This window comes from Sceloporus occidentalis, unplaced genomic scaffold, assembly GCF_023333645.1.
Source record: "Sceloporus occidentalis isolate IW3139 unplaced genomic scaffold, rSceOcc1.0.p SCAF_8, whole genome shotgun sequence".
In the NCBI taxonomy this organism is placed as follows: Eukaryota; Metazoa; Chordata; class Lepidosauria; order Squamata; family Phrynosomatidae; genus Sceloporus; species Sceloporus occidentalis.
Genome location: NW_028316988.1, coordinates 51,450,220 through 51,475,182, shown reverse-complemented (window position 1 = coordinate 51,475,182; position 24,963 = coordinate 51,450,220). Strand labels below are relative to the sequence as shown.

General features: G+C 40.0%; 1 protein-coding gene across 3 annotated transcripts in view; it reads left to right on the top strand.

Annotated features, from left to right (window-relative positions):
• PCDH11X (protocadherin 11 X-linked) overlaps positions 1-24,963 on the top strand; it is a 560,187-nt gene that overhangs the window by 326,312 nt on the left and 208,912 nt on the right. The window lies entirely within an intron of this gene.

Below are 24,963 nucleotides of genomic sequence, written 5' to 3'. Positions count from 1 at the left end.
TAATTGTATGATTTTATGATAAGTTGCTTAATGTTAGGATGGCCCTTCACTAAGGTATATTTATGTTTTTCTCTCTGTTAGAGTTGTTCACTACTTCATATTTCTATGGTCACAAATGCTGCTTTTCAAGGTGATTATTTAATATAGTTAACCATCACTGCTGTTTTTGCTTATATGGTATTAGTTCTGGCATAAAAACACCTAAGGTTTGATAAAATGTTAAATGAAACAAAAGTTCTCATTTGAAGGTATTTATTAGATTGTCTCTGCCTCCCCCACACACAAAATATTGGCTTTCTTTAGCCACAGCAAGCTGAAAAATGGCATTATGGTGATGTCCCCAACTGTACTTCTCCATAACTGGAAAACTTTAAATGATTTTAAGATGTAGCTGGTCTGGGCCTCTGAGGCCTTTCTTTGCTGCTGTGAAAAACTGGGACAGTAACATGTTCCATTTGCCATTTTTAGAAGGAACATTTTTATGTTTGCCAAGTGTTCCTAATCTTTAGCCCTGCAATTTGTTTGTCCCTGGAAAATGTTTAAACGTCTAAGTTTCCAGGGGATTTGGAGTGACAATTTTAAAAGTGGGATCCAGACACTTTATTCTGCATGACAACTGACACTGTCATTGTTACTGGTGAGTGAGATGTAGTATCCCAGTTATCAGTTAAACAGGTAACACAGTGGTATGAAGAACTTCAGCATAGTAGGGATGGATGAACATGACTGTTATACTTTCAAGCTCAGGTTTGCTACTTCCATTTTCCATATTACTCTACATTTTTAAAAAGTTGACAAAAATTCACCTTCCTGTACACTAACAATCAAGTGCAAAGTGATTCAGAAAGAATGGGGCAAAAACAAATAAGAACATCTTTACTTTTGTGCCATTCTTTTTGAATCACCCAGTGTTTTGAACCGTCTGTTCCCCAATATATTTTATGGAAATTTCCCCACTTATACATTTTAAATGCAATATAGTCTAACGTACACATTTTCTATATATAATGTAATCGGAGAAATGTACCAGAAACTTCAAATAAATATGAAACTTCACATAAATATGAAACTGATATTGATAATTGTGTTTCAGTCCCCTTATCTGTTCAGAAGATGCAAATTATATTGGTTTATACTAAAATGGGAACTAGACAAATTATGGCATGTTTTTAAAGAGCAGGACAACACAGCAATTTACCAGGACGAGACCACATAAAATAGAGGTTATGAAGCTGTAGTTTTAAGTGCACATGTGTTGGATTTATTTATCAGATTTATATCCTATCTTTTTCCTTAAAAACTGGGCTCATTATTGGAGATATATTCCTCCTGGTTGGTACAAGCTTTTTTCTAGAATTCTAGGCAAAACTGGTGCTAAAATAAAGAGCAGGTTGACTCCCTTATTCAAAATACTTGGGAGCAGAAGTGTTTTTTTGGCTTTTGAAATATAGATCATGGGATATCTTGGAGATGAGACCCAAGTCTAAGCATGGCATCCATTTATGTTTCATATACACCTTATAAACATAGCCTGAAGGTGATTGTATATATGATGTTTTTAAAAACAATTTTGTGCACAAAACAATGTTTGTGTGCACTGAACCATCAGAAAGGAAACATGCCACAGCCACCCATGTAGACAATTTTGTATTTTGAAATATTTCAAATTTCAGAATTCCTGATAAGGGATACATAACTTGTAGCAGCAGTGGTTATCAAAATGATGCTTAGTTCAGGTGAGAGATAGGCAAAGCAGTCAGAGGAGCCCTGTAACTCCAGTGAACAAGGACATAAACCATCCTTTTGTCACTCTGTGTTGCAAAGGATCTTCCTGCTTCTTATTTGAAGGCAGTCTGTTTTGCTCATTAAGGAATGGAATTGTGGCAACAAACCATGTGCAGCTACTTGAGAATAAGAAATAAAAAGGCAGCTGTGACCTTTCTGCAGCCCTCTGACCCATGCGCATACAGGGTATACAACAAAGATGTGCCTCACTGACTAAAGTTTTGTTTGCAGGAGAAATGCTGCAGATTCTAAAAGAAAATTTTCTTGTCAGTTCTGAGTTGTAAACCTGGCTGATTTTTATGAAGTCCAAAACAACACACTTGTGTAAATAATACAAGGATTGCGAATGATCTGGAAGCTTTGAAAACACCAAGGGTCTCATTAGAGAAGGGCAGTTGAAATATGAAGCCCCAGAAATCTTTTTGTTGTGTTCTTATTTTTGCTTGGGTGATTATTTTAATAAGAAAATGACTTTCTTGGATGACTATAGCAAACTTTGGATGACATAGAAGTAAGACATAATAGAGCCTTGATTACTGCAGATATTTCAGTATCTCCATTTCTCGGTCTGTCTCTCCCTCTCTCTCTTTCTCAGTCTCTCTTAACAAATTTTGTTGAATGTGATACTATCTCTGCCTGAAATTGTGCTGGGATTCTTGGATTTAAACTATTGATTCACATAACATGTGCAAACATCTGTAGTCATTGGAAACCATTCAAAGCATCACCAGCAGTTTTTCCTATACATGATTAAAACAACAACTTAAAGTTGTTCCAACTACAGTGGCTTCTTTTGTGGCATGTGTTTCACCATCCTATAATATCTCACTTCCTTTGGTTTGCCACCCATATTGATGATATTGTGTCATATCAGCAAAATCCTGCCTCCTTTCAAACCCCACCACATTTTTGTAGATATTTTAAGCTATTTTGTAGATAGTGGAGCATCTGCTGGGTTTTTCCCACCATAATCTCCTGCATATTCATTCTCTAACCCCCTTTTTGTCTTCAAGGAAGGAGATCCACTTTTTCAACTATGCTTTTCTGAGGCAGCTGCTGGCATCAGCTTGTTCATGCACCAGATGCTCCTCACTTTTTCTCTTTTGGTGACTTTCCTTCCAGGGCAGATGGGTGTGTGAGAGGGAGCAACTTCCATTGAAATCAATAGGTCTTACTTTTGAGTAGACATGCATTAGAATGTGCCTTGGATACATTCAAAAACAAGGAGGAGGAAAGAAAGGAGGGCTTTTTTTTTCTATCCCAAAGCAGGGTGTTATTTTTTGTTTAATTCCACTCTCATCATTGTTGACTGCATGTCCATCTTCCATTCTCACTTTCACCAAGATTTGTAATTCTTATCTAATACACATTTATCTCAGAGTAAAGTGAAGTCAGGTGTATTTCTGATCACACTTATGTCGGACTGTACAGTAGCCTCAAAGAGCTAAAAGTCATTAAAAAAAATCTCAATAAACATATAAAAGTAAAACAGAGCAACATAAGTTTTTAGCCTAAACAAGAATGGTAACATAAGACTAATAAAGCATAATAAATCTCTTGATGATTTGGGGAGAAGGGATAAGCAGCATCAATGACTTTTCTTGTACCTGAATAGCTTTCGATGCATAAGCAGCAAAACCATAGGGCAGTGGTATCAATAGCGCTAGTGTTCTGCAACAATATTACATCAAAAGAACAAATATGCTAACAAAATGAACTACCCTTGCTCTTCTTTGCCCATCCTGCAATGTTCCAGGAGTTTATCCTTTAAGATGAATTTACTGTTTGTTCATCTCCATCCTCTTCTCCAAGCCAATTTAGCAGTGCCCTACAAGGCTTGAGAGCTACTGCAGAGGGGCAAGAGCTGCCCACACAGAAAATTATGGGTGGTGTATAAAACAGATCGAAATTTAAGAACAATATCTGTGTAGGAATGGTAATTCTCACTTTCCCCCATCCTGATGGGTATTGGGGGGGATCCATCTTGTCAAGTTGAAGGTCAGCATCCATAGTTTTCTGTGGGTTTTCTGGGCTATGTGGCCAGGTTCTGGAAGAATTTATTCCTGACATTTTGCCAGCATCTGTGGCTGGCATCTTCAGAGGGTGCTGACCTGGATGTATGCCGGGTATGTATATACTTCTGTGACCCTTGGTTAGGAGAAAGTGATTTACATGTTACTCTTTCTGTTGGTCTGTTACTGAATGGCAAGGCCTGAAGCTGGGAGGATATTTTTCGCCTTCATGCTGTCAGAAAATACAGTAAGTTTTTTTCCCCTTGAGATGACAGGAAGCTGCACAATTTTCTCTTGAAACTGTGATGCTTTCATTAAAAAATGCTCCACTTTTGCAGCTGACATGTACTGGATACTGTTTATCTGCAAGTTTCCCTCCCTTCTCCAGCCCCTCAGCCCCAAAGCTGTTCAGAAATTGTCAGCTGTGAAAAGAGGTTACAGCTGTCAAACCAGCTGGGGACTTGAGATGAAGGAGGGATGTTGCTGGAAGGTTGGGAGCTCTCATTTGAGAGCTGAAGCCTCTAGCCAGAATTTTTGTGAAAGATTAGTTGGGGGGACAGTTGCAGAGTGAAGTTGCAGATTTTTTGCAGCTAACAATCCAGTTTCTTCCCCCCCTGCAACTTCCCTCCCTCCAAGCCCCAATCCTGGCAAGTGGCTGTGAAAAAGACAGCTGAAGTTTGGGGAGAAGGAAGCTGCAGAAACTAGATTGTTAAGCTGCCAAACATGTTCATCCCTCCTCATCATTCATACAAATCCTGACAAGATGCTTTGAAAAGACATATTGGGGTGGGGTTGGGGGGGGGTGGACTGTAGAAGGAAACTGAAGCATCTTTTCAAGGCCTCTAGTCAGGATTTCTGTGAAAGGTGCCGGAGGGTAGGGGAGTTGCAGGTGTTTAGTAGCTGATGATCTTTCCTCTTGCAACTTCTATCCCTCTAAGTCCCAATCTTGACAAGAGGCCGTGAAAAAAGTCATTTCAGCTGCCAAAGCAACTGGCAGCCATTATACATTTGGCCCTCTGCATCCATACATTCTTTATTCACAGATTCAACTGTCCATGGCTTGAAAATATATGTATTTTTAAAAAAAAACAAAAAAAGAATAGCTTAATTTTGCTGTTTTATATAAAGGACACAGTTTTACTACCTCAATGTATATAACGGGACTTGAGTATCTATGGATTTTGGTATCCATGGGGGATCCTGGAACCAACCCCCAGTGGATACTAAGGAACCAATGTTCATAGCTTCTAGTCAGGATTTCTGTGGCTTGGCTTGAGAGAAATTGGGGTAAAAACAGAAACTAGAATGTCACCTGCCAAATATCTAGCATTCTTCCCCCCATCCATAACTCTCCCCACCCCATCTTTCACAGAAATCCTGGCTAGAGGCTGCAGCTCTTAGATGAGAGCTATCAGCTTTCCAGCGACTTTCCTCCTCCCCACAGCTGGTTTGACAACAGTAACATATTTTCACAGCCGATTATTTTTGTGCACCTTTGGGGATGGAGAAGTGAGGGACAATTGCAGAAAACAATCCCCAGTAGATGCCAGTTGGAAAAGCCAAGCAGTTTTCAATGAAAACGGCACCTTTGAGCTGAGAAGGGGAAAAGAAAAAAGAAGAAAATGAAAAGAAGTAGTCTCAGAAAAGCTTCAGGAACATTGTAGTTTTTTTCCCCCTTCTCTTTTCTTCCTGCACCAATTTCTCAGAGGGTCTGGAACTGGCAAATTCCCATACCATACCATCCATAATGTGTTTTATTCCTAAATAATAATAAATCATAAATATGCCAGACTTTTAGAAGGTTGGATTCTAGGGCATCTGTGTTCTTTTCCAGTTCTATGATTCTAGAATTATTCTTGAATGCAGAACTTGTAGGAAAATTGGGGTAGCTAATGCCCCAGAGGACAGGATCAAAATTCAAAATGACCCAAATAGACTAGAAAGCTGGGCCAAAGCTAACAAAATGAATTTCAACACGGAGAAATGTAATGTACTGCACTTAGGGCGGAAAAATGAAATACACAGATATAGGATGGGGGCAACTGACTGAATGAAACTATGTGCAAAAGGGATATAGGGGTCCAAGTAGACCACAAGTTGAACATGAGTCAACAGTGCGATGCGGCAGTTAAAAAGGCCAATGCTATTTTAGGCTGCAACAATAGAAGTATAGTGTCTAGATCAAGGGAAGTAAGAGTGCTACTCTATGCTGCTTTGGTCAGGCCCCACCTGAAATATTTTGTTCAGTTCTGGGCACCACAATTTAAAAAGGACATTGAGAAACTGGAGTGTGTCCAAAGGAGGGCAACTAAAATGGTGAAGGGTCTGGAAATCATATCCTATGTGGAACAACTTAGGGAGCTGGGGATGTTTAGCTGGAGAAGAGAGGGTTAAGAGGTGATATGATAGCCCTAGTTGCAATTTTATAACTAAACTGTCTTTCTATCTCCTTCCTCTCCTCAGTATATGAAGGATCTGAGCTGTGCATGAAAAGTAAGATACACAGCAGGATGAACTAAACTGAAGAAGGCTTGCAAACATGTATTCATCATGCAGTTAAAAATAAGAATTGTTGGAACATTTCTAACAACAGGGAGAAGAATATTCCACATACTGGTTTTTATTTTAATAAATGATTTGCTGGCTAATGACAGTGGAACAGACAACTGGAGCATGTAGCACCACCAGGAGGGACTGTGGTTATATTCAAGGACGCCATAGTAGGAAGGAGCCCGGTTATACAAAATTAACAAAAGAACAACTGTCACTATTCCATATTTCAGAAAGAAGCTTACATTAAATATTAGGTTAACTCTCTTGTCACATTTAAAATAGAGATGCAACATAAATGACATCAGATGGGAATTAATGAATTTATGATTAACAGGATCTGAAGAGATATGGGAGCGTTAACCCATTTGTTCCTTGGTGCTGTATTGAGGACAGTCCCTCCTCTGAAAGTCTAATTTAATTGGGAGGAAATCTTATATTAGTGCCAACTCAACCCCCAAACAAATATCAGCTTCAGGGGAGATGTTCCTGAAGAAATCAGTAGGGTTACATTTTAATTCAGTGCTTGTTGTAAACCTGATGATGATGGAACCACAGCCAATCTAATGTGCTTTACATTTTTTAAAACACTCACAAATCAAACACAAAGACATAGTTACAGTGCAATATGGGCCTGTTACAGACAGCCAAAATAAAGCTGCTTCGAGTCACAGTGGAGGTATGGTGTTTCAATGATGCATGCGTCCTAAGAGTCCAGAAGCCACACCAAAGCCACGGAGCATGGCTTTGGTGAGACTTCTGGACTCTTAGGACTCATGCATCATTGAAACACCATACCTCCACTGTGACTCGAAGCAGCTTTATTTTGGCTGTCTGTAACAGGCCATGGTATCTGCTCAGAAGTACCCCCTTAAATCTAATGGGATTTAACTCTCAAATGGGTATGTATAATGGATATGGGCACTTGTAGCTTTCCAAATGTTAGTGTATTGTACTTCCCATTGCTGTTAGTGGCTATACAGTGGGCTTTGGTATCCACTGAGTTTGGTTCCAGGGGTCCCCATGGATACCAAAACCTGTGGATGCCTGAGTCCCATTAAATACAATATCATAGTAAAATGATGTCCCATATATAAAATGGCAAAATCAGCATTTGCTTTTTGGAATTTTTTATATATATATATATATATATATATATATATATATATATATGATCCCAACTTCATCAACTAGCAAAACTGAGTAATATCTTTAGGACTTTGTTACTGCTATTGCCTCACAAAAGATAGGTATTATCCAAGTTTATATATAGTCCTCCAAGGCTATTTGTTATTTAGGTATTAATTGTTTTGTATTGTTGTTATAAAACAAATAAAAGTACTAATTATATATATATAAGTATATATTTTCATATGTGGATGCTTGAATCCATGAATAAGAAATCTGTTCATACAGAGGACTGACTGTACAAAGTATGGTTGCTGGGAGTTACAGCCTAACAATTTGCAGAGGGCCTTAGTTTTATTCACCTCTGATTTAAAGCCTAAACCTTACATCTGGTTTGGCTTTGGTGAAATATCATAGATTTTTTCCCATTTATTTAATTTCTGTTTGCGACATGTTTCATTATATTTATCTGTGACATATTTAAATGTATTTAGGGGAAAGGAACAGCACAATTGTATATGGACATATGACAGTGTAAGAAAAATAACCAAATGTTTGCATAACTGTTCCATATGTGTTTTGATTTTTCAGAAGGAAACAAGAAATGTAGTTATACTTTGGATGTACTCAAATTAGTGATTTAAAAAACATACAACAAATCAGAAGCATTTGTTCTTATTAGGTGTGGGAAATATTTGATTTGATAGTAAAATATGCACTCTCCAAATTGATATGTGAACTGGAAAACATTGTTATCTGGGATTTGTACTTCTGAATTCTGTGATACAGTTCTCTGAACATAAACTTTGTTTTAAAAATTATCACAGATATCCTACATCCAGAGATGTAAAGCTCCGCCCAGGCCATAAAATTCTGCCCAAGCATCAGTGTGATGGTCACCCCTTCTTCTCTTGCAGGACTCAGCTTCTGGCTGGGTTTCCCCCTGCATGGCTGTTTAGTGGCTAGTGGGGACCAAGGGGTGTTGGAGAAGCATCTAACTATGTGCCTAGAAGCACAGCACAGATATAATCTCCCAAAACCTCTGGAGGACTCCCAAGAGGTCTGGAGGATGTCTTTGCAATTCTGTCTGATCTCACTTTGTTGGCAACACATCTTTCATTCTCACAGAAGGAGTCAAGCATTTGTCCCAGTAGGGCAGTGTCCATAAGGAGGCTGCTAAGCAGCTGCAGGACAGGGCCTTACCCTCACATTAGCCCTGAAGTAGTGAACTCCCGCCCCCCTTTGTTGTCACCCCCTTTGATAGGAATCCCAGCAGTGGTAGACCTGCCCCTGCACTAGTTCCACTTGTATTTCCCAGACCAGGGAGCTAATCCAATCCATCTGGGGAATCTGCTGGAGATTGCTTGCTGGACCTCAGTCCTTCAAGGGGGCAACTCACACAATTGTGGCGAGGGAGTCTTCAGGTGAGGAAAGAGATGGCAGATGATTGTAGCTGACAGCTCCTTCTCCTTCACTTCCAAATGGTCTTTGGACTTTCTCTCTCAACAGGGGTGTTATCATCACCATCACCACCGTCATCATATCATGATGATGATGGAAGTTGTTCTGAAGGAGCAGGTGTAAACGTTTTCAATTTTAGGTGGTGGTGGTGCTTGTGAATTTTCATATCATATATGACTTACGGTGAACCTATCATGGGGGTTTCTTGGCAAGATTTGTTCAGAGGGGGTTTGCCTTTGCTCTCCCCTGCCAATGAGAGAACGTGGCTTGCCCAAGGTCATCCAGCGAATTGTAAGCTGCTTTGAGTCCCAATTGTGGTGGAAAAGTTGGAGATGATGATGATGATGATGATGATGATGATGATGATGATGATGATGATGTTTAACCAAGGGAGGAGAAGGTTAAAGGGTAACATGATAGTGCTGTTTAAATATTTGAAAGGATGTCATATTGATGATGGAGAAAGCTTAATCTTTTTTGCTGCTCCACACACTAAGGCTTAAGACCTCCGCTAAAACTAAGGGGTGAAGCCACCCCTGACAAAGCTGGATTGGGGCCATGGCAACTGCCTGCCACAGGCCCTATCATCATCATCATCATCATCATCATCATCATCATCATCACCATCATCCTCCTCCTCATCAAGCTTTATTTATATAGTGCTATAAATTTACACAGTGCTGTAGATACATTCATTTAAAATAGATAAAATCTGAAAAAGAAGCAGCAAATAGTCGCTCCTTTTTGTGAAGTCAGAAAGCTGGCTTTCCGTGCCACAGCAGATGGAAGCCAGCTTTATTGCGCTCTGGCAGCGTGCACCATGTAAATGCTGCACCACTGGAGGGCCTGGAAGCCGGCCCACGTGTGGGCAGCCGGGCAGCCGGAAGCCAGCTTCTGGGCAGCTTCAGAGCATGCTGCACCAAAACGCTGCACTCTGAAACCACCCAGATGGCAGCAGAAAGGGGTGGTTTGTTTTGCCCCTAAGATGGAGCAATGGATTCAAACTATGGGAAAAGAGATTACACCTAAAAGAGATTCCATGCAGGAAGAGCTGTTCAATAGTGGAGTGTGATGGAATCTTTTTTTTTTTTGGGGAGGTTTTTATACAGAGGCTGGATGGCCATTGTCAGGGGTACTTTGATTGTGTCTTCCTGCATGGCAGGATGTTGGACTTGATGACCCTTGATGTCTCTTCCAACTCTATGATTCTATGAATTCAATGGGAATTACAGTCAGATTCTGACACTCTTGCTACTGTTTAGCTGATTTATCACTCTGCCACCCAACACAGCAAAGATCTAAGGCACATTGATGGGTGTTTGAAAGAAACACTTTTGAATTACCTAACTGATCAGTGTGGTTTCCATTCATCCCTGCCACATCCCCATGTACTCTGCATCCCCAAGCTCTCCATATCAAGTTGAGTGCAATATATTCAGTGCATGCATCTGAGGAAGTAGGCTCAGGTCTAGAAAAACAAAAGATACTAGCTTCTTTCAGTTAGTCTGAAAGATGCTACAAGATTCCTTTGCATAGTTATATGTAGTTTATGTAGACTTAAATATCCTTACCTCATTTGGGGTTTCTTTTTTTGTAATTAATTATTTCATTCCATCATAGATGCACTCTGACCTTATTACCCATATATTAAAAATGGAATGTATTTCTTCAAGCCTCATAAATACTTTTAAGTCATATATATTAAATAGTAAAGCATAATAATAACTGTGGAAATGACATATGGATCAGTGCTAGTGCTTATGTTGTTGTTGTTCAGAAATTTCAGTACTGCGGCTAGTATCTGAAGGTTACAAACTTCAGAAACTTATATGTCATTATTACAATGACAACATGAACCTTTATGCGTTTTTTTTTAAGTTCATGGACATTTCTGCATGATCAGTGGTCTTTTGAGAATCCTTACACCTAGATTTCCCAAGTGTAATGTAAGAACAAGCCATCATTTCTGTTGTTTCTGAATTTCATCTTCTCTCTAGAATGGAACAGGGTGAGAATTAGAAATCATGTGTGGTGGGAGAAAGAATAGATGTCATGGGAATTCAATACTGCACAGATTAAGTGATAGACTGAAGTTGTATTTCAAGTTGATGAAAATTTAGGAAAGTTTTGAAGTGGGAATAGTATACATCATTTCAGAAAAGAGTTTCTTGTCAGTCAGTGCAAGCAATCCAGCAACAAACTGAAGAATCTCTCAGAGGTAAGCCTGACTTAATCATGATTCTAAGGACAACAACACATAGATGTCCCAGATAAAACTGCCCCCCTTTTGTCTGGGAGATTTGTAACGTACAATAAGAAATGTGGACAATATATCTGTACTATCGTGTGTTCCTTGGAGAAAATTCCATTACCTGGTTGTAAATTAAAGCAGCAATAATAGAATCTCTTTTAAAAGGCTCTAATCTAATGAAAAAATCATAGAATCTCAGAGTTGCAAGAGACCACAGGGGCCTAGTCCAACCCTTGCCATGCAGGAATACACAATTAAAGCTAATCATATCTGTCATTAGTATCTAAGCTACTAGTTACATAACACAACAAAGAAATGGAATGGAATAACAATAGCACAATTTAACAAAACAAGCATAAAGTTAGATTTACTATGTGTTAAGAAAATTCAGTGTGTAATAAAAGTCATTTCCAGTTGTGGCTTCATACTGCACTCCTTTGCACAAGTTTGCATAAGTGCAAAATGCCACTTTTTAGAATTTCTACATGCAGAATGTAATTTTGACATAATGATGACAGATGAAGGAACTGTTAAATACTATCTGAGTAGCTGATATCTTATTACTGTAAAAGTAGCTACCTTTTTTGAGGAGGAAAATACTGTTGTTCATCTGCATAGTCTGAGAATTTATGGGCAATTTCAGGACTAACAGCTAATCAAAGCAGCATATTAATTTGTGACTGTCTATTTTGTTTTATGCTGATTGTCCCAAACACTGTCCATGTGATAAGAAGGCAATCCTGTGCATGGTTATCTGAGAAAAAATGCATAGGGTTGCATGTCTGGATTTGTGACTAATCCAGTATCTGCATCTCATATACATTTAAACTTGTTTGTTATTAATGTTGGTATTCATAAATGTTGAGTACTATACTTAAACATTCCAAACTTACAATGGCTAATGGAGCACACAAAGGAATTCCAGAAGAAAAATCACCATGTGGTTCATAGACTACATGAAGCATTTGACTGTATAGATCAGTGATGGTGAACCTTTTGGGGGCTGTGTGCCATGGGTGGAACTTCTGCCCCCCCCCCAAGAACTGGGACAGCATGCCAGAGAGAGAACCTCTGGGGGTGGGACTTTCACCCTCCAGAAGCAGTGCTTCCAGGGCTGGACTTCTCCCTCCACCCTTTCCCCTGCCTCCAGCTGTCTTTGAGAGATAGCTAGAAGCCAGGAGAGATCCAGGAGGGGGGATAAAGGGGGAGCGCTGGTTGCTCCTCCTTCTCCTGCCCTTCTCCAGCCTCCATCTGTCTCTGAGAGACAGCTGGATCTTGGGAAAGGTCCATGGTGTGGAGGAGGAGTGGGCACACACACACAGTCATCCTCTTCCTGGACCTTTCCTGAACCACAGCTGTCTCTCCAGAGGCAGCTGGGGGTCAAAAAAGATCCATGAGGAAGAGGAGGAGTGGGCACAGGCACAGTCTTCCTCCTCCTGGACCTTTTCTGATCCCCAGCAGCTGGGGGTCAGGAAAGGAAAGTGGGGAGGTGGAGGGGTGGGCGCACGCCCACTCCTCCTCCTTCTGGACTTTTCCTGACCCCCAGCTGTCTCTCCAGAGGCAGCTGAGGGTCAGGAAAGGTCTGTGGGGAAGAGGAGGAGTGGGGTCAGGGAAGGAAATTGAGGAGGAGGTGGATTGGGCACATACCTGGCCACTCTCCTCCCAGATCTTTCCCTGCCCCCAATTGTCCCTCTGGAGTTAGCTGGAGGCTGGGAAAGGTGTCTGGGGAAGACTAGATGGCATGTGCCAGTTGCTCCTCCTCCCCGCCCTTTTTTGCAGCCTCCACCTGTCTCGAAGAGGCAGCTGAAAGCTGGGAGGAGGAGCTAGAGGTGCACACCTGTGGCTCCTCCTCCCTAGCACCATTTTCTGGCTTACAGCTGTCTCAGAGAGATAGCTGGAGGCTGGGAAAGGCAGGGAGGAGAAGGAATGGCACATGCATGCCTGTTCCTCCTTCTCTTTGGCCTATGCCTGATGAAATGGCATCACGTGCCACTTGTGGCATGCATGCCATAGGTTTGCCATCAGGGATATAGATCATGAAAATCTTTGGATGTCTCTTAAGATCATGAGAGTGCCACCACATCTGATAGTCCTGATGGGAAATCTGTACTTAGGACAAGAGACAATGGTTAGAATACAATTTGGAGAAACAGATTAGTTCCCAGTTGGCCAAGGGTCAGGCAAAGCCGCATACTATCTCCCTATTTGTTCAACCTGTATTCAGAAAACATCATAGCAGGTTTAGACTCAGAAGAAAGAGGAGTATAGAGAGGAAGAAGAAACATCAACAATTTTAAGATATTAAGTCAACAACATACTACTAGTGTAAAACATCACAGTGACAGGTGTTGCTGAGGATACACTTCAACCCAGAAAAAAGTCAGTTACACTGACCATTCTTGTTGCCTTCAGTGTTATGAATTGTATTACCATCTCACAGTTTTCTGCACACCACCAGGCTTCCCGAATGCTTACAAACTGATGGATCTCATGAGATTTCTTCCCAGTAAGCAGTAATAATATATAAAGCACATTTAGTAGCAGCAGGAGTTTGTCATCACAGCCAAGCAGAGCTTCATCTTACCATTCATTTGCAACATACAAGGTTTGATCTCTCTTTCCTTGTAGTACATAAGCTTTGATATAAAACTTGGATGCGTCATCAGAATTGGGGGACTTTGCTAGAGAAAACCAAGACTTCAAAAGAAAAATCTTTTATGCTATAAGTATGTTAATTAATTTGGAAGTCTGTCCATCTGGTCTCACTGCAGATTGCCAATACCATCCATGGAGAAACTGGCTCTTGTTTTTCCACTAACTCAGCTAATGACTGCTGAAGGCATTGGAGAAATCAGCAAGGTGACTCTCATTAAGAAGACAAATCACTTTCCCTCCCCTATAATTTCTGTTTGATTGCTTATTGGTGTGGCTATAAGGGAACAATAATTTCCAAACATATTAGGAGCAGATTGTGCCTTTAGGCAAAGCCCTGAAAATGGTAGCTCTGTATATGTACATAATCCAATGGGGCAAGAAAATGGGAAAGCCTTAGAGCCACTCTTGAAACAAGACACTTTTAGCGGATCTACTTTCTTTTGTTCTTTCTTTCTTTGAACAGTTTTCTGCAAATACCACTTTAAGTTCTTTTAAGCAGTAGGCTAGGCCTTGTACAGAATGCAAGGCTCCAATGGCAAATCAAGAGGATCTACAGTCTACAGTCCGCACTTCCCTTACATCAGGGATCCATTCCGGAGCCCCCTGTGTAAGGGAGAAAACACATATGCTTGCACCCCTTTGAAAACAATGGTGCGGCGCACCTGCCATGGGCACAGACACTGTTCATTAAATTGTACCGCAGCTTCAGCTTATGCCGAAAGTCGCGGAAGGGAAGCCTGTGCATGGCACAGGCTGACTATATTTACATACTGAAAAAGATGACCAAAATAATTATCCATGTGCAGTGAAAATGGGTAAGAATGGTAATGAAGGTAAAAGCTGAGTGAAGATACAGTGTTTCCAGAAATGATTTCCTGAAACAGTGTGTTCAAGTGCTTAATATTTGAAAGAGAAAACTGGTGTGTGTGTGCGTGCACACATTAACCCTAAGGGGAAATATATACCAGGGTTAGGGTCCAGATGTAATTGATGTTTCTGGGTTGTATTCCAAGATGTTTGGCTCTCTGTGTAGTGGAGAGCGGAGTGAACAAAACTGAGAAGAGACCAGTGCATATCCCTGCTCAGATGTAGAACACCTTTAATGGCTTTAGATTAATCTCTGTTTTTCCACCTCATTCATATCACAGCCCAGCAGGGTTTTAAGGATAATGAGGAACCATGTGAACTGCCCCAAACATATGATTTCAGTGTTTTCCAGGGAAAATTCCTCATATGTGAAGACTGGCAGTATACCAGAACCATCTGTCTGAAAAAATGGTAGTCATATTCAAACATTCTTCCAAAGGTGGTGCTGAGGATTAAAAAAAGAAATGAAGCCACATATGCATTGAATCCTGTTTTTTCATTTCCCATTCTCCTTGCATTGAATAGGTAAGTTTGAAGAGTGAACTCTCCATGCATGCATAATGCAGTTCTCTGCAACTCCTGCAGAGTTCTTCTTCCAAACAAATATGAAGACAGACCCAAATAGATTTTGGACTAAAATCAGGAATGGGGTGAGGGAGAGGCCAGCATGCATGCATTCACTTTTCACCCTCACGCATACAGAATAGGGCATACATATTTAGGTAAAGTACTTGCTCCTCTTCTGAAAACAAATAGTTTGAAATTTTAGTTGAATCCTTGCATGTATTCAGAAAAGAAAGATGGGGAGCACCCGTATTAACATGCAGAAGCACATTTTAAGAGTAAAACTGAACTATATTTATTTACTAGAACTGAATATACAATGGAATCCAATGGTCAAGCCTTTTCTCTTTGTGACTTATCTCTTTCTTTGAAAAAAAAAAACCACAGCTTGGTAGATGAAGAGTGTGCTGTGGTTGTAGCATATCTTGATTACAGTTAGGCCTTCAACAAGGTCTGCCAAGATATTCTGGCAAACAAGCTAGTAAAATGTGGACGAGACAATGCAATTCTTAGGTTAATTTGTAATTGCCTGACTGGCTGAACCCAAAGGGTGATCACAAGTTCCTCTTCATTCTGGAGAAATGTGACTGGTGGGTTGCCACAGAGTTCTGTCCTGGGCCCAGTGCTATTCAATATTTTTATCAGTAACTTGGATGAAGGAATAGTGAGCATGCTTATCAAATTTGCATATGCCACCAAATTAGGGGGAGGGTTAGTGAATAGCCCAGAGAACAAGATCAAAATTCAAAATGATCTTAATAGATTATAAAGTGGGGCTAAAACTAATAAAATGAATTTCAACAGGGAGAAATGTAAGATAATACACTTGGGGAGAAAAAAAAATGAAAGGTACAGATGTAGGATGGGAGACACCTGACTTGACAACAGTACATGTGAAAGGGACCTAGAAGGCCACAAATTGAACGTGAATGGCCAGTGTGATGCAGCAGCTAAAAAGCCACTGTAATTCTAGGCTGTAAAGTTTCTAGATTGAGGGAAGCAATAATACCACTCTGTTCTGCTCTAGTCAGGCCCTACCTGCAATACTGTGTCCTGTTCTGGGCACCACGATTCAAAAAGGATGTTGGCAAGCCAAAGCAAATCCAAATGAGGGTGACCAAAATGGTGAAAGGTCTGGAAAACATGCCCTATGACAGTGGTTCCCAACCTCTACTCTGTGGAGCCCTTAGGGCTCTGTGAGTCAAAAAGATTGGGAATCCCTGCCCTATGAGGAGGGAGCTGGGTATGTTTAGCTTGGAGAAGAGATGGAGAAGAGGTGCAATGTTTAGATATTTGAAAGGATGTCATACTGAAGATGGAAACAGTTTTTTTTCCTGCTGCTCCAGAGAGTAGGACATGGAGCAATGGATTCAAACTACAGGAAAAGAGATTCCACCTAAACATTAGGAAGAACTTCCTGACAGTAAGACCTGGTTGACAGTGGAACACATTCCCTTGGAAGTGTGGTGGAATCTACTTGTTTGGAGATTTTTTAAAAAGAAATTGAATGGCCATCTGTCAGTAGTGCTTTGATTGTGTATTCCTGCATGGCAGGGGTTTGGACTGGATGGCCCTTGACATCTCTTCCAGCTCTATGATTCTACGATTCTGTGGAGTTTATCACACTGGATGGATCCCGTGCAGAAATGGGATTTAAAAATCTGGAAAAAAAACTACAAAAGCATGTTGATTTTCAGACACGTTTAGGTTAATAAGTAATAACGCGATATTAATCTGTATGGAAAGTTGTTAAAGCCCTCTCCTTTTTACTTTTGGGATTTTCTATTTTGCCCAGCCATGGGAGAATGTTGTAAGATCTGTCATTGACAGTTAAATGCATGTCTATCCCATCGGGGATAAAATGGGTTAAGTCATGTGTAATAATGTCCGTGGTTGCAAAAGTGTGCCTTGCCAAATGACTTTTCCCAGGGTGTCAAAGGACACACTTCTACACCCATCTGCCTTGGGGAGAGAATGGAAGTTCTTTGAGGACACATGGAGAGGTAAGCAGAAAGCTGCTTCTCTGCCACAGCTTACATGCGTAATGTGATAAGGTTGTATACTTAAAGTGGATTACACCAGTAGCAAATGTGGTCATCTTCTGGAAAGAGAAAAAACTGAACAGTAAGGGGATGAGAGAAGAATTCAAGATAAATATCACCCAGTAGAGCCAGGAACTGGTCAGGGGGTTACTGGGTACAAAAATCACTTTTGTCCCCATTTCCAGCCCACGAAATTAATATTTGAATGTGTGCTTTCTTTCGAAACTACAAATATCAACGTGTGATTAATATAACCCCCCTTCTTATTTTGTTCACTCTAAGATTGAAAAAAAGCCACTTTACAGATCACTATCTGCAAATGCCACCATAATATTTTGTGGCAGCTGCAGCTTCTCCTCTTTATTGTCTTGGGAGGATGCTATTTCCAAGGCTTTGTGAAGAATATAAAATGATAGTCAGGCTACCAACACAGTTGTTGATGCTTTTATTTGCATTGATAGACAAAAAGAGTTGAGAGAAAGAAATCATGTGTACTCTGCTACTATTAATGATGAGACCAATCCTGAGAAGCTCTTAGAGAAATTAGATAACTCCTTGCCCTCCAGTTTCTATGCACATAGGTCAGCTGAGAATTTCAAGAGGCCATTTGTGCACAGCTCTTATTACTACAGAGGCTACATTTGAAAACTTGCAAAATCTGACAGACAGCTAAGTTCTTTGTTTGAAATGTGTGGGACCAGGACATTTCATATCATTTGCCCAAAATGTCCCTATCCCAGAGTATTATAAGATCAAGATTTAACAAGACATATTTTTCTCTCTCTTAATTTTATTTACAGTTTTATATTTTAAATAATTATACATGTCCTTTTCACAATCAGTGATTAATTTAATTTTCTATACTACTTAGGATATCTGATATTTCACAAAATTAATATTTGAATGTGTGTTTTCTTTCAAAATTCAGGAAAGAAAATCTTTTCTTCCAGCTCTAGCAGCAATAAAAATTGACACCCCAAAAAAGTAGGCTGCAATTCAGCTAAAATTTACCCATAAAATAGAGTGTCTGGCACTGTTATCCCCCTAGTGACTTCTCTTTCTAGCAAGGAGCAGGTTTAATCATCTGATCTCAGAGCATGGATTGGGTTTCTCTGCTTAGGAATGGCTGGGTTTTATGGAACCATTAAGGATCAGAATTTGCCACATGAATGGTGAGATGGAAGGATTTGCCAGGGTTCTGAGTTGAAAGGCATTGTTCTTGTCTTGATGACCTCCTTGCACACTATGATCACTTTATCCTTCTTAACATCATTATGTTTCCTGTGGAAAGAGAAAAGGAAGAGAAGAAGGGGGGAAGCCCACTGGGCCACATCATAATAACATGTAATCTTCTTGCTCAGTTTAGCTGTGCTTTAAGAAGCCTCTGTTCATGGAAGCAGTTTTGCAGAGGGTCTGATCTATAATTTATTAGAATCAACCCAGCAAAAGAGCAAGAAGCTTTAGTGGAGGGATACAACCTTAAAACTCTTAAATGAAGATTAGTTTAAAGTTTGACAATCTCCACAGAACCATCTGCCAAATCTCATGGCAGGTTTTGTTAAATCTTTTCAGCATTTCATTACCATATTAGACTCATTCTTTCCATCCTCATCCCCTTTCCACTGCTAGCCATTCCACCCCCAAAATCTAAATGAATGCCACTTTGAAGGTAACTGAAATGCAAAATAGGGGTGGGAAAGAGATTCTCCCCTCCCCAAATTCCTTTCCAACATAATGATTTCTCAGAACATCTAGAGGATCATACTGTAAGTGTCCAGCTGTCAAGTAATTTATCGATATCATGGGAGGTGCAATTTCAATATTAAAAGTTATCTATTGGCCACAGATATTGATACATTCTTAGATTAAATTTTCAATTGCAGAGGTTATTGATTAAAGCTGGGATGAAGAAACACCTTCCTAGCAGTCACTGCCAGGAGGAAATTCATGGTTGGATAATATGTATATGTGTCCCCCACCCACTAAAAAGGTTTCTCCCGTCCTCTGATCAGCAAACTTGAATCCAACCTGAACATTTAATTTTGGTTATAATTATCCAGTGACAACTTAGACATATAGATGCAGTACTGACAGGCATGAAGGAATGGTGAGATGCCACCCCTTTCTGCCCCAGATCATTGCTGCACCAACTGCATGGGCACAGCAACCATCCTCCCCAAAAAGGAGCCATTAGCACCCTGGAGCAGCATGGTGATGTATGCCGCCCTGTTCGAATGCACCAGGAGAGAGCAAAGCGTGAGTACACTCTGCACTCTCCAGCCCTAATTTTGGCCCCAGGCTGCCACAAAGTGGCAGACTGTACCAGGACATAGAGAACTTTCTTTGGGAAATGATTGTCTGTATCTTTAAACCACCCAATGAACAACAACTTTGTTGTTGTGAAATTTCTCAAATATTTTGCAAAAACATATACCTGCAACTCCATCCTAGTTCTTTACTTTGAGAATCAAATGTAATTTTCCACATGGAAGATGGCTTGGTGACTGCCCCCTCACCCTGATAGCTGTTGTTGTGTGCCTTGAAATCATTTCTAACTTATGGTGACATTAAGGTGAACCTATTGTGAGGTTTTCTTGGCCAAATTTGTTCAGATAAGGTTTTCAATTGCCTTCCCCTGAGGCTGAGAGAATGTGACTTGCCCAAGGACACCCAGTGGGTTTCATGGCTGAGTGGGGAATTGAGAGTCTCCCTCCAGAGGGAAACAAGCCGCCGCCAGGTCACCCTTTTGGGGCAGTCTGTCCTGGGCCATTGTCTTCTTTGTCATAACACCACAATTGTGAAATAACTGTCTTTGAAGAGGCCATGCTGTAGTTTCATTCCCAGCTGTCTGATAGTTGCAAATGATTGATGTTTTTACCCAGCTTTTGGGTTTGTGTGGTGGATCGTGTGATCCTTTGAGAAGCTTAACATGTTATATTACGTATATGCAAAGGGATCTTGCAGCACCTTTAAGACTATCTGAAAGAAAGAAGTTGGTCTCATGACTTTGCATAGACTTGAACCTACTCCCTCAGATGCATGATCAAGTAGACTCAAGTCTGCAAAAACCTGTGCTATCAACATATTTCTTTCAGTTAGTCTCCATACTTTCCATACTGATTTTTCAGATTAACACAGCTAGATCTTTGAATGTTATCTTCATTTGGGTCTGAGCTTTTCCGTGCAACCCAAACTAACTGTTCATCTACCATTCCCCAGAGACTCAAAGTGGCTTACAAAAGTTTAAAAAGCTACAACTAAAAGTCTACATCATACAATAGCCAAGATGCCCAAAAACCAACTGAGATATCATTAGGTCATCTGATGTGGTGCTGAGTTCAAAATCTTCTAAGCCTAGGGATTTTGGAAATAAGACTAACTTTGCCCTGCCTTAATTTGGTGTCAGAAATAATGTGAAAAATATATACTTACGTTAAAGAACACAAATAATGACCAGATAACACCCATTTCTTCTGTGTTCTACAGGGATCCTTCTTGAATCCACTCACCATTTGTACTTGTTGGTTATTTCAAAGGGCTATAGTTTTTAAAAGTTATTTGAGGTTTAGTTAAGCATGTCATTATGTGAACCTAATTCCTCCTAACAACCGTGCCTCACTGCCAGAGAATTTTTTATTGGTGACAGGATTGGGGCTTTGGGAGCTGTAACTGTTCTGCTGAAGCCATAATGTAACATTCAGACTGAAATCAATCATACCATCTTTGTCTCATTATGGATTTAATTTTCTTCTGTGTATTAAGTTTAAATGTCAGATGGATGAGAGTGATGGGAGCACAAACAAAGGATTCTGGAAGGGAGGTTTCAATGATTCATGATACTGAGAGCTCTGGTACAAAAATATGTCTGCGTTTGAATGAGAAAGAGGGGGAGAGAGAAAATTGTTTCTCTGAAGGTTGAGCACTTTGAAGCAAAGTAGCAGAGAAAATTATAAACAGCAAAGAGACAAATATTGATTTTCAATAGATTATAGACACCCAGGAGCTGTGCCTACTGCTATAGGATAGGGTCTGTTTTACCATTAATGTACAATAATATCAAAGAGCCACAAAACAGTGATACCTTTATTAGGACAACCAAAATGCAAAAAACACATGATGAAGCTCCACTTGGATCTCCATCAGGCAAAGGTGTTAAGAACCCCACTTTGTGCTGTTGGAGGGGGTGTAGTAATAGGGGTACCTTCCTGCACATGTGGTACGATTGTCCAAGTGTATTTGCATTTTGGCATTCAGTAGTTAACTTAGTTTCAGAAATCGCTGGTCAAAAATTGTCTCTTCTCCAGAACTTTTATTGCTTTCATTGTTTATTAATGAAAACAAGACATTACATAATAAAGATATTGTTGCATTTTTGTTGGCATTGGCCAGGATTGAAATTGCCAGGGCTTGGAAAACTGGAAAGGTCAATATGACTGGTTGGTGGTCTGGATTTTGGAATTTTTGGTTTATGGAAAAGCGCATTGATCAATCTAGAAGGTTGCGGGGATGCACTCTTCCTCTGACTTTTGAAGAACGATGGTCCCCACTTATATCTGATCTCAACAACATTGGCGCAGAAGTGGGTCTTCCTTTGTAATATGATTCCCTTTTGATGATCGAACTGGTGCAAAGAAGGTATCTCTGTGTTCTAAGTCTATCCCTGTTTTTATGTAATGTTGCCCTTTTACATTCCCATGTGACCTTGAATCTTTGAAGTTGGTTTTTAAGGATCTGTATTTTAGCTTGTTTTTGTTTGTATTTGTTATTGTTTTCTGCCTTTTTTGGTAAGAAATAATTTTTAAAAAAAAATGTCATACAGGAGCAAGAAAAATGAATAACATAACAAGATACTTTTGTAATCCAGATACCCTCTCTTCTTTGCAAGTCTACCAGCTTCCTTGTTAGGCAGAGAACATTGAATCAATGATGTCAGTTCACTTACATCAGTGATTTCTGTTCACTTAAATCACAAGTATTTACCAACTTCAGGTACAGGTGCTAGATGACAGAAGGTATGTTTGGGGACAAACTGTGTGTGTGTGTTTGAGAGAGAGAGAGAGAGAGAGAGAGAGAGAGAGAGGCCCTGTTCAGACCGACCATTAAGGTCAGCCTGGGGATGGAGTTGGGGCATCGCTTCTACATGGTGCACGCCCGACCCCAATCCCAGGGCACCATTATGCCACACACTGCTCCACATGGCACATGGCGTCATGGTGCTCATCCAGCACTCTGTCCATATGATGCAGCACCAAAGGAGCACCACCAAGCTGCAGCAACATGGCTATGGCACCCTTTCCAGGGTACAAAAAGGAGCCGCTTTTTGCAGCTTATTTTTCCACCCTGGAAAGGCCAGATTGGGGCCACGGTCTGTCTGAATGGCCCCAGAGACTTTTTTATACCTTGAGGTATTTTTTTGCCAAACTTTGGAGAAGTGTTTACTCTAAAAGATTTCAATGGCCATGATAGCCAGGAAAATGCCAATAAAGACATTACTCTTTTTAAAAAATGCACCCTGAAACACAGCCCTAGTCTGAACCATCAAAATACTGCTTTACATTTGGTTTGTCCTCTTCCTTCTATTTCAGCTCTGTTCTACAGCACCTATTGTTTTTTAGTCATTCCAGAACAATGTTTGTACCATAAGGAAGGAATACCTGAGACGTGTAAAGATGCTCAGCTCATAATGCTGCTTTTAATGAAGTATGTGTGTACCCACAATGTTATGAAGACCTTTGGAACACCTTTTATCACTGTTATTAATAATTAGATGAGGATAGATACACCTACTTTACTTTTCCTTTTATCTATACCTTTGTCTAAACCTTCCTGCCAACATGCACCTTGCTCTTTTTACTTTATTTAAAAATTCCAGTCACTGCCCTTCAGGAAGTCAGATGTTACTAAGTCTATTCTCTCACCATAGGAAGCTACTTTGAAACGAACGAACGAACGAACGAACGAAAGAAAGAAAGAAAGAAAGAAAGAAAGAAAGAAAGAAAGGCAAAACTGATTTCCAGTGTTAGGGAGGTGAAAAAGAAGTGTGAAAAATTCATTGCAGGGTCAGTTTCTAAGTGGCTAGGTGAAATAGACTTACACAACAATTTTGTGAAGATTCTCTGGAGGCTGCAGTGGCACTTCTGTCCCTTTGCTCATAAAGTCTGGAGCATTTATGGGCAGTCATTATGCACATTAGTAGGTTTTGCAAGGTGGCTGGAAAATGAGATGTAATTTCACCAGGGAGGGGAGAACAGGAGCCTCAGCAAAAAGAATTATTTGAAGATGACTTGAAATCACTTAAATCATGAGTGTTTTTCCAATTTTCATTTATATTCATTCAGTCAGTCATTTTAAATTTTGGGATGAGGAAAGGTTCAAGTGGCAATGCCAGGAGATGTTTGAGATTCTTTTCTTATATATTGTTGTTGTGTTTCAAGGTGCTCCTACAGTAAAGAAACCACAATAACCCTGGTGTGAAAGAAACATATGTTAATGCTTTATAAAGCTTGCACAGACAGAAATATTGATGGGGTCAGGATATGATGATGAAGATGCAGGAAATCATCTCACATCTCCATCTCATTGTTGTTAGTTGCCAAAATTGGATGTCACTGTGTAAGAAGGAATTAAAACCTTTCATCATCACTTATTTGCTGTTAACTGCTTATCACCTTTCTTTCTGCCTCAGATCAGAGAATTATACATGCTTTTCTTTTGGTAATGCATTAGAATAACTAGGGGTGTTTCCAAGCAAGGTGCAATCCCCTTGCTTCGGTCGTGGAATTTTCTAAGGCGGGGTACCCACAACCCCAGAGGGTGCAACATGGCAATCCAGTGGGTAGGACAAAGGGTAGCTTGTGCCCTGGAGTGACAAGTCACAAGTCATCACTCTTTTTTTCCCCTGAATAAATTAGAATCTAATTTCTCTTTTTAGATTTGCATTTTATGTGCTGAGTTAAAAACTATTTTTTTAAAGTTCAGTTTATTCACCCACAGTATTGTATGTGCTTCAGTTTGTGACTTAGACTCCTTCACCTTCAAATGTGATATTACTTTTCTAAGGGCTGCAAATATTAATCAAACATTTCCTAGGGAATGGGACATAGATTTATTTATTTATTCATTTTATTTTGATCCTGCCAAAGTGGGACCCAAGGCGGCTAACAACACATATACAACACATTAAAATTGTAGATTTAAAATCTAAAAAATATTTAGAAATACAAATATAAAATTTAAAACATACAAAGTTTGCATTTTTAAAAACTATCATTAATAGCAGTAAGAAGCTTCTGCCTGGAATAACCCTGGGTCAGCCTGTCTCTTATCCTTACATTTAAGTTCTTTTTCAAATTAGGAACACACTGATAATTGTTGTTGTTATCTGCCCTTGAGTCATCCCTGACTCATGATGGCCCTGTGGATGAGACCTCTCCAACACCCCTGTCCTCCTTTGCTCTTGTAGATTCATGCCTATGACCTCCCTGATTGAGTCTCTCCATCTGGCATGTGGTCTTCCTCTCTTTCTACTGCCCTCCACCTTCTCTAGCATTAATGTCTTCTCTAATGAATCATGATGTGGCCAAAGTACAAGATACTTAATCTTGGCTTCCAAAAAAAAATTCCTGACTTTATCTGCTCAAGAATCTAC